At 42.1% G+C, this 17,022-nt stretch overlaps 1 long non-coding RNA gene across 1 annotated transcript in view; it reads right to left on the bottom strand.

Annotated features, from left to right (window-relative positions):
* LOC308473924 overlaps positions 1 to 16,645 on the bottom strand; it is a 35,232-nt gene extending 18,587 nt beyond the window's left edge. Inside the window, exons 1-3 of the long non-coding RNA XR_013984407.1 lie at positions 16,592 to 16,645; positions 14,216 to 14,336; positions 75 to 134 (exon numbers count right to left, since the gene is read on the bottom strand). This is a non-coding gene — a long non-coding RNA (uncharacterized lncRNA). The remainder of the gene's footprint in view (positions 1 to 74; positions 135 to 14,215; positions 14,337 to 16,591) is intronic.
* Between the last annotated feature and the right edge of the window lie 377 nt (positions 16,646 to 17,022).

The raw sequence follows: 17,022 nt of genomic DNA, 5'->3' as shown, positions 1-17,022 counted from the left end.
ACTGAGAAACATGAACATCTGGCTGATATCTACTGTGTACAGAAGCTTTCCAAATCACTACCAATAATACATACCAAGCAGCATCATTCAGCAAGGAAACCTTTGGGCAAGACCTTGGGTCAGGCTTCCCCAGCCTAAGGATATAAGAAGAAATAAAAGTTTCACGTGAGTGCACGGTAAGAGCTGACTTAATTGTGTCAACACTGGCCACAGACTGAGAAGCTTTTTCCTGCTTACATGCTCCACACGGCTGGGATCATAGTTCAAGTGCTCTTCACCTGTCAGCTGGTTCATGTTTGCACAACTTCTGCATGCCAGCAAATGGCTGCCTTGGACACAGACAGCTGGCATGGAAAAACTGCTTAGCAAGGAGAGGGGCCATCATTACGTTTCAAAAGGGCAATAGTTACTGCAGTAGTCACAGTCATCTCAAGATCCAGTATCTTCCCTTTCTCTCCCCTTTAAAGTAACCATTTGTTGGAAACTCCCTTCCCATGAGATGTCCCAAAATGGCCAGCACCCAAGCCAAATGCTGAAAGCTGAGTAGGGCAATTCATTTCCTCCTTTTGGAATAATTGCCTGCTTTTTAGAACAAAAAAGAGTCCTGAAGATAGGCAGGTGCTCCCATGTACTCATGCACTACAAAATCTAGATGTAATGCACACACAGTGGTGCTGTAAAGTAGGGTTGCAAAATAAACGAGGGTTGTGTAAGGTCAGAAATAATAAAAATTCCTCCCCTTCCAAAGCATCAAGCAGGACAAACAAATAAAAATAAAAAGTAATGTGACTATGGTCTATGTGTTAAAAAAAGGTAAAGGACCCCTGACAGTTAAGTCCAGTCAAAGACGACTCTGGGGTTGTGGAGCTCATCTTACTTCACAGGCTGAGGGAGCCGGCGTTTGTCCGCAGACAGTTTTTCCAGGTCATGTGGCCAGCATGACTAAGCCGCTTCTGGCAAAACCAGAGCAGCACACAGAAACGTCATTTACCTTCCCGCCAGAGCGGTACCTATTTATCTACTTGCACTGGTATGCTTCTGCACTGCTAGGTTGGCAGGAGCTGGGACTGAGCGATGGGAGCTCACCCCATCATGGGGATTCAAACCGCCGACCTTCTGATCAGCAAGCCCAAGAGGCTCAGTGGTTTAGACCACAGCGCCACCCGCGTCCCTGCTGTATGTGTACATATTCATAAATTAGACTTTGAAAATATGGACAGGTGATCTCTGGGTGATTTACAGTAAAGCAGAATGGATTTCTGACTCCCAATTGCTTCACATTAACAACAGCAAAATGACTCTCTTCACCCATCCCAGCCCAAATTATATTGATGAAATGAAGAGAGCTTGTGGTAACCAGGGCTGGGTTTTGTTTTTGTTTTTAAATGGAAAGCTATGAGTTCTGGTACTCAAAACAAAGTCGTAGGATGAGAATTGTTTAATTTCATGTGTATGGCTTTTATACCAGGCTCTTATTGGTAGATCTTGGGGTCCTAGAAAGCAACAACAATGCACAACCAGAAAATCTGAAGTCTGCCCAGCCCTATTTTAATACAAAGGCCCCCTGGTGTAGTGGTTAGGGTGTCAGATTAGGATCTGGGAGTCCAAGGTTCAATGCTTGCTCAGGCATGAACCCCACAGGGTGGCCTTGGGCCAGTCACTATATCTCAGCCTAACCTACATCACAGGGGGAAATGGAGGTATGTAAACCACCTTGAACTCTTTGGAGGAAATATGGGATATAAATGTAATAAACAAGAAATAATGCAGGTTCAATGCCTAAGCAAAACCTACCAGGGCATGACAAAGCACCGGTTTCCCTTTGTATGTTCCGTGTGGTTCCTTCACCAGCTAGTTGAGTTAGATGGTGATATGGGGCACATGCCCAGACCTCCCATTCTCCACATTGGCACACAAGTACATTGCCTTTCGACAGTCTTATGCACACATTCAGAGAGAGAAAGCAAGACTCCCTTGGGCCTTAGGAAGATTTATCTGCATTTTGGTACTGCAAGCATAAACAAGTGACATTGTGAGAGGAGAGGATTGTGTTTCATGACCTGCTAGCACTCATATATGAGGAAATCAGGAAGCTGAGGGCTAATCAGGGACGGGGCAGATGCAGAACAAACCAGTTCCTTAAAGCCAATTTCAGTGTCAGATGGTGAGAAAATGGGAACTGCTACAGACAAATCCTCCAGAGACAAACCAAACATTTTACAAGTACACAAGGTGTCTCTTTTTTTTTCTTGAAAGGAAAACACTTAAAAGAGTTCATGCTGGTTCAGAGATTGATTGCCTGAATTCAACAGCTAAGTAAACTACATTACACCTCAGAGTGCGTCATCCGCTACTATCTCTGTCGCAGAGCTGCTCTGCCTAAGGCTGAATGACATGCTATACCTTTAAAGCACATTACAACTACATTCTTTCCCTCAAAGGATTCTGGGCACTGTAGTTTACCCTTCACAGATTGGCAATTCTAGCAACCCTTAACAAACTGCAGTGTTCAGAATTATTTGACGGAGGAAATGTGTTTTGAATGTGCTTTAAAGGTATAAGGTGTACACAGCTGGACTAAAGCATGTTAAGACAATAGCCAAGAAAACTGCCAACTAAACTTTCTGATAATGGATTCTGGAAAGACAGTTAAATATATTGTATGTAAATTTGATAAACCAATATCCTGCACTCATCCTCCTCACACCCCAAACAAGGAGCTATCCACCTTTGGTGTCACCCATATCAGGTGGGTTCCCAACAGTGGCAACAAGCCTGCCTGTTTTATAACCTGCTTGAATTATACCTAAGTTTGGTTAAGAATGTAGGAAGATCAATATGTGTGAACTAATTTAGGCTGCAATGTTGTGTACTCCCCACCGCACACAAGAGAAAGCTCCAGAACAGGTATCGTAGTGTTCAGCCTGTGTCTCAGGAAAATCCCCTGACTTGGCAAGCCTGCTCTGAGCAAAAAAGAATGAAGGAAATGAGTTCATGTGACTTTTTAGTTATACAGTAACAGCACTCCAGGGCATTGCTACGCTCTGCCAATGTCATCCCAGTGCACTTCAGTAAAGGAAACAAAGCTGGATAACAGTGCTAGGTTTGTCTTCTCTGGCAACCTGATTGAAACTGGCAAAATATATTCTTAAAAGAATTAATCTTTTGTATTTATTTTGTGACAAGTTACCTTCATTGTATTTATGGATCAACTCGAGGGACAGCTTTTTCAGCATGAGGGCCACAATCCTGAGATTTTGTCCTTTTGACAAATCTCCATCCAAATCTTTGCTTATGTCTTCTTGAACTGGCTTCTGGCATAGCCAGCTACCATTTGCTTGTCTGCTCTCCTTGTTAGAAACCAAGGGAAACCAACCCTATTAACACAAACCCTTGCCTTCTCACTCTGAGTTGGCACAGTTTTGTACATTCATGACAACCAAGACCGCGGCAATCAAAGGAATCCATCAGCTTTAATAAAGGTCTGCCAAGCCTCGCTGAAGGCAGAGGTGAACATGTCCTTGCATTCTAAATGTCTCTCTCCCATCTCTGTTGATCAAATCTAGAGCTCCCAGCAACTAAACAAGAATTGGGCATGGCTGAACATTCATTAACATTTCACGTTGAGATTTTAGAGTCACAGGGAGCTAGAGCACCATTTATTTCAGTGAGGATGGCATTTTCCCTACCTGCTGAAGGCTTCAATCAGACTAGTGTTGGCAGAACACTGGCAGGGCTGGCAGGCAGGCACAGATGCACGATTAGGTGTCAAGCTCTTGCCAAGGGACTGGTGGTGGGGGTCACTCCTGTTACAGTGAAATCCTCTGAAAACTGCCCTGTTCTGGTTCCTTTAACTATCTTTGTAATTTAGGAAATAGTTTCCTTAGATTCATGTCTGTTGGAGGAGGCCCAGCAAATCACCTATTTCAATCTCCAGCCCTGAAAACACCACATTTTAGACCTGTACAGCTTTAGGGCTTCAATAACTGCATAATGAAAACAGAAATCAACTGGTGAAGTTTTCGCCAGCACCGCATTTTCGTGCTGGTAGAAAAAGTTTAGTCTGTTAATTTCTGTTTGTATACTAATTCAAGGTACAGAATGTCTGTCCATAAAAACAAGTTTGTCCAATCATTTTAATTAATTAACTAATTAATTAATTTTTCCTTCCACTGCTGAACTGCTGTTGTAGTTAATCTTTGGTCTCTCACCCTATCCTTAATAAGATTGCCACTTTTCCTTTACAGAAACTTTAGGCTGTGTACACACTTTCTGTTTACAGTGGTACCTTGGGTTAAGTACTTAATTCATTCCGGAGGTCTGTTCTTAACCTGAAACTGTTCTTAACCTGAAGCACCACTTTAGCTAATGGGGCCTCCTGCTGCCACTGCGCCGCCACTGCCCAATTTCTGTTCTTATCCTGAAGCAAAGTTCTTAACCTGAGGTAATATTTCTGGGTTAGCAGAGTCTGTAACCTGAAGCGTATGTAACCCGAGGTACCACTGTACTCTGCACCCAGTGTGCTCTCACAGCTCGTTTGGGAAGCAATGAAAACACAATGTTAGCCACAATCTATATGTATTCTGCATCTAGCTTGTCATGAAATCTCAGGGGTACCTTTCATCTTACTTTTCCAACCCTCAAAGAGTCATACAATATTGAGAAAAGCCAGTGTGGCAAAATGGTGAGAGTTTTGGACTAGGACGTGGGAGACCAGGGTTCAAATCCCCACTCGGCCATGAAGCTCACTGGGTGACCTTGGGCCAGTCACCATCTCTCAGACTTACCTACCTCACAGGGTAGTTGTGACGATGAATGGGGAGGAGGAGACCCATATACACCACCTTGAGATCCTTGGAAGATAAAGGTGGTATATAAATGAAATTAATAAAGTGGATCTTTTTTTGTTTTACACATACATAATGCAAGAAACCTATTCGGGTGTTCACCCCTCCCACCATTATTAAAATCTAAGTCATGTTCTAAATCACGTGGGGAGCCTAAATGTAAAAAGCAGACTTCCCCTTTCAGATTTTTCTCCAACTCACTGGAATCAGAAGCAGTATACCTTTGAGCACCACTTGCTCAAGTGTGGGAAGTGAAGCAACCCACGGAAAGTATTAATGCTGGAAGAAAACAATGAATTGCCCAGAGCATTAGCCATTTATACTTCTTTGATCACCCCACTCAATAAATTGTTGGGGTTGTCAGTTGCTGGTCTTTGATTCTGAGATGCTGCCATGGTTCGTCATTGGTATGCATTTCACTGTAACCCAGTTCATCAAAAGCACATGTAGTGATTAGCATCCCTTTTTCAAGAATTTAAGAAGGGAATGGTGCATCCATGCTAAAAAGCCATTTGGTCTTTATTAGGGATTAACTCTCAGTATAAAATGAAGATTGCTTAAAGGATCTTGCAGAAATGAGTTTGATGCCAACACTAAAGACTAACATTCAATCCAATCTAAGCAATACATGGCAAAACAACATGGAACTGCAATTCTTGTTACAGCTCTTAAAAACAACCATTATTGCAGGCTTTATACTCAGTGTACATGGAGGGACAATTCACCAATAAAATATCCTTAGAGAACATTTGCTAGGATACTGTTCTGTGATCTGCCTGCTATCTTTTCAGGCTATGGCTCATGAACTTCACCATTAAACCACTTGATTTTTCTGTCAGTCCTCGTTTCCCAAAAGGCACATCCCTAGCATCATTCAAAGCAAGCTTATTAACATGCCACATTTCATGGAAGCTGTCAAAGTGGCACACATCATAAAGAATGCAAGGACCAGTAGAAGGAGTCTCCGATGATTTGTCTTGGCAGATCTATCGATTTGATCAAACTGTAAGCTGCACATTATGCTGGTTTCACTTTGCTGCTAACGCAGTTTCTACAGTCCCACTTTAGGATTGCCTTTGTAGCTAGAATTGCATCTGTAATACAGTCTCCAGCAGCTTCTTCTTTGTATTTGCATGCTGGGGCAACATTGTGGAACACAGGGACTCTTAGTTATTTGATGGCCACATGTGAGGACCTAGTTAATTGGGAAATACATTAGCTATCCAGCAAACCAACGCAGCATATGGTGGGAGTCTCCAGAAACTAATTACTATGCCAGGACTGTTGCTGATGGGTAGTAAGTGAAAAGTTAACAATCACAAGTTTGAAGAGGAAGCAGAAGCAGCCAGCAGCTACAGTGGGGATGGAAGCCAGAGGGAGAGGCAGCGACTCTGGCTCCTCCTCATCACTACTGTCCTGTCCACTCATCACCCACCAACAGTGGGTTGCTTCATAGAGCAGAGCTAAACTAAATAAAACCAAGAGGATGAAGGTAAAGGCCAAAGACATAAAGATGTTTGGGTATGAGGTGAAAGAGGATGTAGAGACTGTCGTTCCCCAGTGAACAGCAGCTGCTTGTGGGTTTCTCCTAGGCACCTCTGGCCACTGTGAAAAAGGCCAGGGGATGCTGAAGTAGGTAGGTCTTTGCTCTGATCCAGAAGGGTTCTTATCTTCACAAAAACACCACAGTTCTCGTTATAATCAGCTAGAATGAGAAGGAAACGTGTAGAGAATTGCTCCATGTTTAGTCAAGAGCTTGTTGCCAGGAGATAGAAGAATAACCTGAAAATATTCAGCTTTCTCTTGAAGATGAGAAAAGTTTGTGATCAGAGACTCAGGACTGTTGATTCAGAAGGAAAATGATAAAGATGTGTAACCAGAACAAAATTCACAAAGTAGTTTGTGTGGAGCTGTCCCACCATACAGTGACATTTAGGCTGCAACCTCAACCCAAACGGATGAAACAAATGAGACTTCCTTTCAAATGAGCAGTATAGACCCATAGTATAAAGGTATTCCAGCCTACTCCCTCTAATCTTTATAATGGAGATGTGGGGTTGATTGCACAACTTAGGCATGCCATTACTCTAGAAAGTGTTGCTCAACTCAATGGTCTAAGAGAAACCGTGAGCTGCCGTGTGTGGTCTCCAAGGGAATGCAACACATCATGAGGCAGAATAAGACCCAGTTCCCAGGAAGGAGTGCCCAGCTTCAGGATAGGAGCTCTCCACAGGATAGGTATTCTCATGAGTAGCTGGACTTTCCCCACCTTTGTTTAAATTTGTAATGGGTAGGCAGGACTGATTGTGGGGAAGCCTTCATAGTCCTGTGCAGTCTGAGATGGCAGCTGCTGATGCTGGAATCCTGACCCCTGGCTGCCTCCTTGAATTGTGTTAGGGAAGCTTGAAACTCCTCTCCTAAGTTGGTTTGATGCTTGCTGCATCGCTGGTGCCTAAGTGCATCCGGACTGATTCCTGGCCTTCTACTGTTGGTGAGATAGTACTGTCAAACTGCTCAAATAAAGCTTGGTTCCTTTACTTACAAGGAAGTGCACCTGCTGTTGGTCTTGGGCAGGAGCCAGGGCAATGTGGGGCCTTTTGTTCTTTTCTTCACATACGTCTTGACTCTATCCTGACACATGGAAGGAAGTTTAAGTCACACAGCTGGTATTCCTCAAGATGAAGATAGTACTCATGTTTGCCCCAACTAACCTCAAGGCCTTGGGGCTACCAAAATAGAAGTGAATAGGCGTGTTACAAATAAGATCATTATTTGGGATCCAAAATCAATCTAGTTGTGTTGATGGTAGCAACTTACACAGTTTACTAAACAAAAGGCGGAGGAGGAGGCCTCTGCCAAGTGTGGCTCTCCCATGTTACAAAGAATATTTATTTATTTTTATTTAATGCAACAATTTATATACCACTTAATTACGATCATTTCTAAACGGTGTACTCAGTAAAATGAGAATGAAAATCAGTTAAAATTATAAAATCAGAATTCAGCAAAAAAGCCTGCTAGAAAGAAAGAAAAAAAGAAAGAAAGAAAGAAAGAAAGAAAGAAAGAAAGAAAGAAAGAAAGAAAGAAAGAAAGGATGGAAGAAATTAGATGCCAGAAGTTCAAGAAGGAGAGGGCCTGTCTGACCTCAACTGGGAGTTCCATAAAATTATGAATGTGTGCAAGACCGAGTCACTTGCACATATCCACTAGCCACTGAAACTTTTGATAGATACTACTTTTTATAGTTTTTCTGTTTTTCTTACTCTAGACTATATTATTGCATTCTGCCCTAAGAATTTATGGTGAAAGGCAGGTAATAAATCTTATGAATGCGTAACTAAATACTATTTAGTGCTCTCAGTGGAGCCCTAAGCACTCCCATGGCCATATACTTTGATCTGTACTGCCTAAAGTTGCCAACGTTTAAACCTTCCCTTGTCCCTTTGCCAGCCATTTGATTGGCAGCAGTTAGCAGGTGAACGTGTTTAGTTCACTGCCAAGAAAGCCTCACCTGCTGATTTCTGAAGATCAAATCTATGTTGTAGAGACAAAAGCAAAGTCAGGCTAGTTCCCCCAGCCCTGGCCCTCAGCCTAGTTGGCAACCTCAGCTGCTATAGTGTCAGGTGTTTCCAAGTCCTCCATGTCACATACAAAATGACCACAAATGTGCTTATTTCAGTATGTGCAATGTAAGATATTGGCCAAGTCTGGTTCAGCACGCAATGAAATGAGCGTTTCACCTGGAAACGTTTCCAACCCTAAAGCCATCTACTAGTGATGCTTGATTGATTTAATACTACTTGGATGCAGCAAATCGTGACAGAAGGGGTTCTGCTGCGAGCCAGCACACCATGCAGAAGCATTAAAATACACCAGGATCAGGAGAAACAAAGTGTGCATCCAGGCTGAAAAGCCCACGGCCTGAAATGACATCGAGAGGAATTTATGCATGCAAAGCTAGACATATGTTTCGTTCGTAAGGCATGGCTGGGCCCTCTCATTGCTTTGACACAGTACACTGTGCGATGGAAATCACAGAAAGAAGATTCACTCTCTGGACATTGAATGCTGAGTATGCAAGATCAACAATACGGAATAAGTGATCCAAGAACCATGTGGACATGGATGCCATAGTTCCGTAGTGTATATGTTATTTAAATATATAGAACAGGTATAGTCAGAGGAGGAGAGGATTTCTGCAGAATGAATGAACCCATTTTGCCCATCCAAAAAGTCTACACTGGATTTTTAAATTCATTTCACTTTTCTTCACTTAAATTCATTTCACCTTTCTTCTATCATTGAACTCGAGGCAGTGCACAGATGGTTCTCAGGCAGTTCCTCATCCAGTCAGTCACCGAGCAGACCCACATCTATTTAACTCAACATATGATGCTTTCAGAGCATGCCTTCATGCCGTTTTACTAAGTGCTGTTGGAGCTATGCACATTAATTTGATTTGCATCCATAGTTTGAGATAGACACCTGTACTTTTAAGCAGGATACAAATAAGAAGATAATAGCGGAGAATAAATGGCAGAGGCAGTGCTATTTTTTTTTTAGTAAAAAATGAAGTGCTGGTACTGTACATGTATCAAAGTGCTGTGAGTGCTGGCTCAAAATAGCTGCCACAGGAAACAAAAAGGAGGTGATGGTACTCTAGACTGGTGAGTACCATCACACACAAAAACAACTGGGAAGAGGTATCCACTATTTAACTCTAGTCTGCACTCATGTTTGAAGATGTGCATGCTTCGTTTCACTGCCTTAATTGCCCAGTTCTGTCACTTGGATGTTACTTTACCCACATACTTTTAGACACTTTCCCTTCCCTCTCTACGCAGGCATAATATTTGGATCTAGCATGAAGCACATAATTCTCACATTTTGTATAAAAGTGTTCTTTCCCTGCCCTAGCATGTGCAAGATCTTCCTTGCAGATGGGAGACTAAATGCCTTATACCAAGTCAGACTATTAGCATTTCTAGCTGAGTATTGTCAAGACTAGCTGGCAGTTGCTCTCCATGGTTTCAGGCAGGAATAGTTCCCAGTCCTACCTGGATTGAACTGGTTGTCCAGAATGTAGCAGCATGTTTTTTTGACTGGGGCCAACTGCACATAGCATATAACACTGACCTTATGAGAACACACTGAATGCTAGTTAGTTTCCATGCTAAATTAATGATTTATAGATCTAAATGGGGCCTGGTCTAGGACATACCTTTTCCCATATGTGCCCTGACCTGTGTTTCTGTGTGCTCTGGCTTCCATCACAGTGTTCTGATGTGCCAGAAGCAGTTTAGTTATGCTGATCGCAGAAAGCTGTCTGTGGACAAACACCGGCTCTCTTGGCCTGAAGCGAGATGAGCACCACACCCCATAGGCACTGGATTTAACCATCCAGGGGTCCGTTACCTTTTTACCTACCTGCCCTGCATGAGTTAAGATCACTGAATAGGATATGACATGAGGTGAGTCCATCTAGCAGCAGGACCAGAATGTGTGTTTGATGGTGGGCACCCATATTGTGGAATTTTGGCTCCAACTAACAGATGCTCTCATACATCAAAAATGAACAAGAGCTGTTGGATCATTTGCAGCACCTCTATCCATGCAAGATCACCAGCAAGAAAGATCATCCTGGCCCCAGCTGGATAAAATAGCCAGTTTACAACTCACTACTTGGTTCTATCAGTGTTAAACTGATCTCATTTCTCTTGACTTCACTTCTTTTCCTTGGGTATCTTGTTTTGTAGTTTATAAACCCGAGGACAGGGTGTGTTCACCATTAAAAACAAAAAATCAATGTGAACCACTCGGGAGATACTCAATATTCATGTGAAAAGCAGGGTAGAACTATAATTAATTAATCCATTAATTTTGCTCACTTGCAATCTTGCTCGCTTGCTTACTGGCAACACTGCAGATTGGCACCCTACACAAAAGTGGAATATACCACAAAAAGGCATACCTGACACTTGAACAAAGTGTGTTTTAATGGTTATGTGAAGTTTATTTAATTTATGACAACAACGAAAGACCAAGGCAGAGAAGCTGATTGTTGAATGTAATCACCACTGAATTGTGGCAATGTGCACCGTTTAGTTCTGAAGGCTGGTGTAGTGCAATGACTATAGCTGGTCTGGGGAACCTGTGGCCCTCCAAATGCGTTTGGATTCCAGCTTCCATCAGCCACAACCAGTACAGGCAAATGGTCAGGGATGATAGTTGTCATCCAACAACATCAGAGGGCAAGAGGTTCCTTGTCCCTGGACTAGAGTATTGGGCTTATATGTGGAAAACTGTAATGGACTGGCTGGATGCAGAGAAGTGATGAGAGGCACCAGCTGGGGAACCCCCCCCCCCCCAGAAAAGCCCAGGGGAAGAAGGCTCAGAGCCAGGGGATTGTTGATGGGATGACAGTGAGTGGTCAGAGGGAGAAGAGAGAGCAGACTGGGAGGGGGAGGTGTCAGAAGCTGAAGAGGTAACAGGGTTTAGTGAGCAGGAAGAGTCTGTGGCAGAGAGCAGTCAAAAATCAGAGGCAGAAGCAGAGGCTGGAAAGGAGGGGAGGCCAAGAGGCAGAGATGGGTCAGGCTGGTAAAGAAACCAGGGTGTCTTCCCCTCCTGCTGTGACCAGTTCCTCTCCCCTTTGGTCTCCCAGAACCAGAAGAGGTATGAAGGAGCAGAGACAGACAAGGTAACAGAGTCTCAGGTTGATTGGGAAGGACGCAGGGGAGGAGGAGACAACTGTGGGAAGGTGAGAACCTTCAGTCCTCACAATTGCAAGATTTACTGGGACAACTTGCTGTGCTCACTAGGCCTGGCCTCCTGAGCCAACATAAGTCTTCTTGAATAAAGAGCTAACTGCACTGATACTGTGGGTTTGTTTTGTTTTGTTTTGTTTGTTTGCTGATCTACTCCTAACCCCCACTCCTGACAGAAACTCAGATGCAATCCCCACTTGGCCATGAAGCCCACCAAATGGCATTCCCTCTCTCTCAGTCTCACTTCTCTCACATGACTCTTGTGAAGGTTAAAATCTTGCTTCAAACTTCACGGGGAAAATGAGTAATTTAATAATTATCTTCAAAGGAAGTTTTATTTGTATTTTTGCATTCAAAAATCAAAGCTCCCCCCCCCCATCATTCTTAGTGTAATTTAAAGGAGAATGTTTGATAAGAATAACTAGGCAGAGACCGTAACTCAATGAGCAGAGCAAATGCTTTGCATTTTAAAGATCCCCAGTTCAATCCATGACATCTCTGGTTTAAAAAAAACAAAAAACGAGCTGAGGCAGGAAGGGATGTGGAAGACCTGGAGGGCCACAGCCAATTATAGAGCAACAATCCTGGGCTAGATAGGCCACAAGACTGATTCATTTAACAAAGCTTCATATTTCCCAGTCAGGGGTTTCACAACAACCTAGCAGCTTAGTGCCTCTGGAATCGGAGAACTGACTATATAATGCACATTTATTATCTGTATAATTTATTGAAGGATGAAAACATTTCTGAACAGTAATCTTTGGGATTTTGAAATAGTGGTACCCATGACAACTGGAGGACTTTTCCATTTGTGTTATTATGCACTGCTACATACATTGGTAAGAGTCATGCCTTAGTACAGTAATTCTCAAATTGTTCCATGCTACAATACTATGAGGGAGTTACTGGGAAACACCTGCACTCTGTGCCCGTGGGGAAGGAAAATTTATTAACAATCCTATACTGATGGCCCTGTAACTCAATCTGGGTTTTTAGGGTGAGGAAGGAGGCTCATAATTGTATTAGAGAGGGTGCCATATGTGGTGGAACTGTCCAGTGGTGGAGGAGTTTTGGAACACTATCTTAAATGAAGTTTCATTGATAATAAATGCACAAAAGACTGCTTATTTTTGTGGTTTAAGGACACAAGTGCCCTATAGTTACTGGAGCATTAAAAAACTGGGTCTGACAACTGGTGGGTGGATTGCTGGTCAGAAAGCAGTTCTCTTGTCTTATTGGACATATAGAAATTCTGACTTCTAAATTTTGCAGGACATTTTGCACTCCTGTGGCAATATGGAGGGGAAGTTGTAAGCAAGCACAATTTGTGGCATTGCACATTATCATCCCTGATCACAAGGTACAATATCCCAGGTGTGTGGAGCTTGAGTCAATATGAGATAGCTTTAATTCTGATCCTAAAATGGCATATCATTCTCTAATTGCATCTTGCAACTGCTTGCAAACATTTTTATGCAGTTGTTGTCAGCCATCCAGATCTAAAATCCTTCCTGTTTCCTCTGAGTAGAGTGGGGCTGGTTTCTAAGCAGCTGTTTGCCATAGCTGTTGCAGAGAAATGTGATTCCCAGGAGTCAAAATTATAAGGCATGTTTTTGAGACACCATCAGTACACATGCACCAATATTATGAGTCAGGAGAGAAGTCTTATGAAAGTCTTCTTTCTGTATATTCACTGAAAACTTGTTCAAACATAGTGGCAGAAGAGAACTGGTTATAATTCTACAGAATCCCAAAACAAATGCAAGATAATTTATTCAGTACCCATGTTCCCTCTTGAAAATGGCTATGTGTGGACCAATGAATGAGGACGTAGCACTTCAAGAGTGGAAACAAACCAAAATCATTACTGAGTGGGCCAGTTCACCTTCATAAATATGAAAGAATACACATATTTTCTCCCAAGAATAAGAAAGGAGCTGCCATGTGAAAAAGCAGGTCCCACTGCAATTATTTATTTTTGTATATTCTTTGATACTGAGGCCTACTTCCTACCAGTGAGGTAAATCTGTGTCTTGGCTGTACTGCTTTAGACTTCAAGGAAAAGTAGAAGAATGCTGCATATAAATAAATACCAAACTTTTTAAGCAAACTTTCACAAATAAAACTAATTATCAGGGATAAGGGTTCTAGATTAGCTTCCTCCTTGGCACGTTACGTTTTCTATGTATTGGGATATTTATTTATTTACATGAAGGAGCATTTAGTCATGTGACATTCCTCCATGCCTACACTATGTAGTGATACATCTCAGACACGTAGTACCTGATGACTGCCAAAAGTACCTATATTTTAAGATATATGTCATAGGGTTGAACAATGCAAATACTGTTCATTTGACCTTTGTTAAATGATGTTTGGGCCATGATTTGTCCATCCATGTTTACAATTCAACCTGTTTTGCACATAATCACTCTGCCCTCTTCCAACTTGGCAGCTGAGAGCTTTGTTTAATGAGGGGTTTTACTTCTGCACTGTTCACAAAACACACACTTAATTCTCCATGGCAACCATCCAGTCATCCGATACAGGCACCATCCCACACAAGTGTTTACTAGAAATATGAAACGCTTTGATGAAAATTACCTTGGGTAGCAGAGAACCAGCAGGAAGCCACCAGTGAGAGGAGGACTCTTCATAGCTTTTCATTATGAACCTCGGTTCACACAACGCTGGTCTGTCCTTGGATTGGTTTTGAAGCAGTGCACTGTGAATTGGAAAAATGAGGACACAACTTTCCAGGCAGAACCAGAAATCTCATTGCCTGAGGCTGGCATCTAGCCCAGGAAGAGATGGGAAAGCTCAGTGGTAGAAAGCACATGCTTTGCATGCAGAAAGTGCAAGTCCAATCACTAGTTTAAAAATGCGCAAAAACAAGTAGCCGGTTATGGGAAGTGCTCAATCCTGACCATTGGCCATGCTGACTGGAGCTGACAGGAGTTGTCATTTTTTAATGTCTTTTAGATGCTCTGTTTTTAAAGTTTTTATTTTTCATAGCACTGCTTTGCTACTTTGTTGCTTGATGGCCTGGGTTGCTTTGGGAGGAAGGGTGGGATAAAGAAATAATGGCCACAAAAACTGAAAGGCACCATGTTGGATACCGCTGGAGTAGGTAATGTTGGACTTAATGGACAAAGAGTCTCATGCAGTATAAGGCAGCTTCCCCTGTGTGCTTTCAGGTGCAATTGCTAATTACGTATCCAAAAATGACAGTGAAGTGTTCTGAGGCTGAAAATGCAGGGGCAAGAGGTAGCAAGACAGAATGCATAAAGCCAATATTCAGGGACAAGCTACCAAATGGACACAAAGGCACATAGCACAACCCTGATGACCAGTTTTTTCGAAGCATCTTCGTGGGAGAGAAGCAACAGAGAAGCAACAGATAAGGATAAAGTGTGCTTATCCCTTTTTCCACCGGCCTCTTTTCCTCCACTACTATCACCTCCAAAGCTGTTTTTCCCTGCACAGTTTGGAACTCTGGCAAAAGTGCTTTAAATTCCACTGAATTTTAACATGCAGTTTTCAAGTCAGGAAGCTGCTAATAGCAACAGAGGTCCTGTGGCATGTATAATTATAATTATTTATAGTTATTTCAGAATGCCAAGGGTCTGTAGTACAATCCTTGATTGTCCACTTGAGACTGCAGGTTTACAGGTTTGAACGCTCCCTGCGTATTTTTGTGCCTGTGAATGCACAAGTATGCAATTTCTATCTGCAGTTTGAAGAGACCCTGTCTGGGAAAGACTGACATGAATTATTTCTGCACATTTGAATCTGACTTCACACAGACTGAATCCTCTACACCAATGGCAAACTCCTCCTATGAGGTTGGACCCATGTGTATCCAAAATGGCACCAGCCATTGGCAAGAAGGTTATTAACAGGCTCAGGGATATCCCAAGTTTTGCAGAACTGCAGCAATTTTTAGAAAATAAACTGTAAGAGAGGTGAAACCTCAGAAACAGCCAAATGAGAACTGAACCATGTTTAGGGGACACAGAATGCCGATGGTTGAGGGTGGGACAGTAAACAGGGGTGGGCAGGTGGAATGGAGACTAGCTGGAACACCAGATACAGGCAGTCAACCCTGCAACATTTTGTTATTGCAGGTCTCGCTTGTTCAACCAGAATTGATTATAGAATGCCCTGAAATTAGAAGCTTGGAGCTGGGCTCATTTCCTCACAGAGCTTCATTTTTAAAAATTTCCATGTTCATCTTCCACAGTGCAAGAAATTTGTAATGATTTTTTTTTTAAAAAAAATTGAAGTTAAATGTCTATCAGAACTTTTGAATTGCTGAAGACATGTAATGCTTGTTACCAAAAATAAAATGTATTATCCAGAATATGACTGGGAAGAGGAGAGGAGAGGGACTGTTATAAGAGGATAATTCCAGTTTATTATTCCTGTAGTATTCGCTCATCTGTAGATACCTTTTAGGGCTCCCCCCACCCCCCTCAGCAGGGGTCTAATTGTTGTTTGGATGTGAATGTACGTTTTAGCTTCTCCAAAATTAGTTTCCATTCAGTACAAATGTTCTCATTAAGAAGACATTTAACATGAGAAGAATATAAATGAAGAGATTTCTGCTCACTAAGAAGGGTTTTTGTACTGATCAAAGGAACTGTGAAGCAAGACACACTATAACACTTAATCTTTAGCATTTCCAGAGCTCAGAGCTTTAGTTCTTTAGTCTTTCTGCAATAATTAGATGACCTAATGTCTTTTTATAACAACCCCCATATGAAACAGTTATCACTGTGGTATTTCATGAAATGTTAGTGTCTGTATGATGCACCCTGCCTTTTAGAAACCAAAGGACAACTTGGTTGTGTGAAGTGAAAGGCTTAATATAATATAATCTCATTCAAATATATAATATAATCTCAAATAATATAATATAATCTCATTCAGAGTATGCTTCTTCTTCTTCTTTTAAAAAAATAGCACCTAAGTGTTCACCTTTGTGCACGTCTCAGGAAGCTTCTTTCTTCTTCCAATAGTTGTGTGCATAGTTCTACTCCAGCATCTCAGGACCTGAAACTGACTAAAACAGGATGTTGCGGTTAAGGTTTTCTGACCAGTTCTGCCTACAACAAGGTGGTCCGGTTGAAATTTTAGTTAATACAGAACACTCCTAAGCTGTGGTGTCTGTTCTACAGAGAATTATGGAGCAGGATGTTACGGCATCAGAGGTGTCAATCAGGTTGTATGGACAAGCAACACTTTTTAAAACAATGCACCTGACCGCTCAGCCTTGTCACTTCCTGTTATCATTATCCAAGAAAAGCAGGGCATGCAACGAATTGTTTTTATTTTCAGTGTTTAAAAATATTTGGGTCTGGGCTGCAACAGTATAAAATAATGGCTACGCTACAACTGCTCTGATTTGC

The sequence above is a fragment of the Podarcis pityusensis genome (genome assembly GCF_964106645.2).
Source record: "Podarcis pityusensis genome assembly, chromosome: 3".
Taxonomy (NCBI): domain Eukaryota; kingdom Metazoa; phylum Chordata; class Lepidosauria; order Squamata; family Lacertidae; genus Podarcis; species Podarcis pityusensis.
The sequence above is the reverse complement of the archived record's forward strand: the minus strand, read 5'-3'. Positions and strand labels throughout refer to the sequence as shown.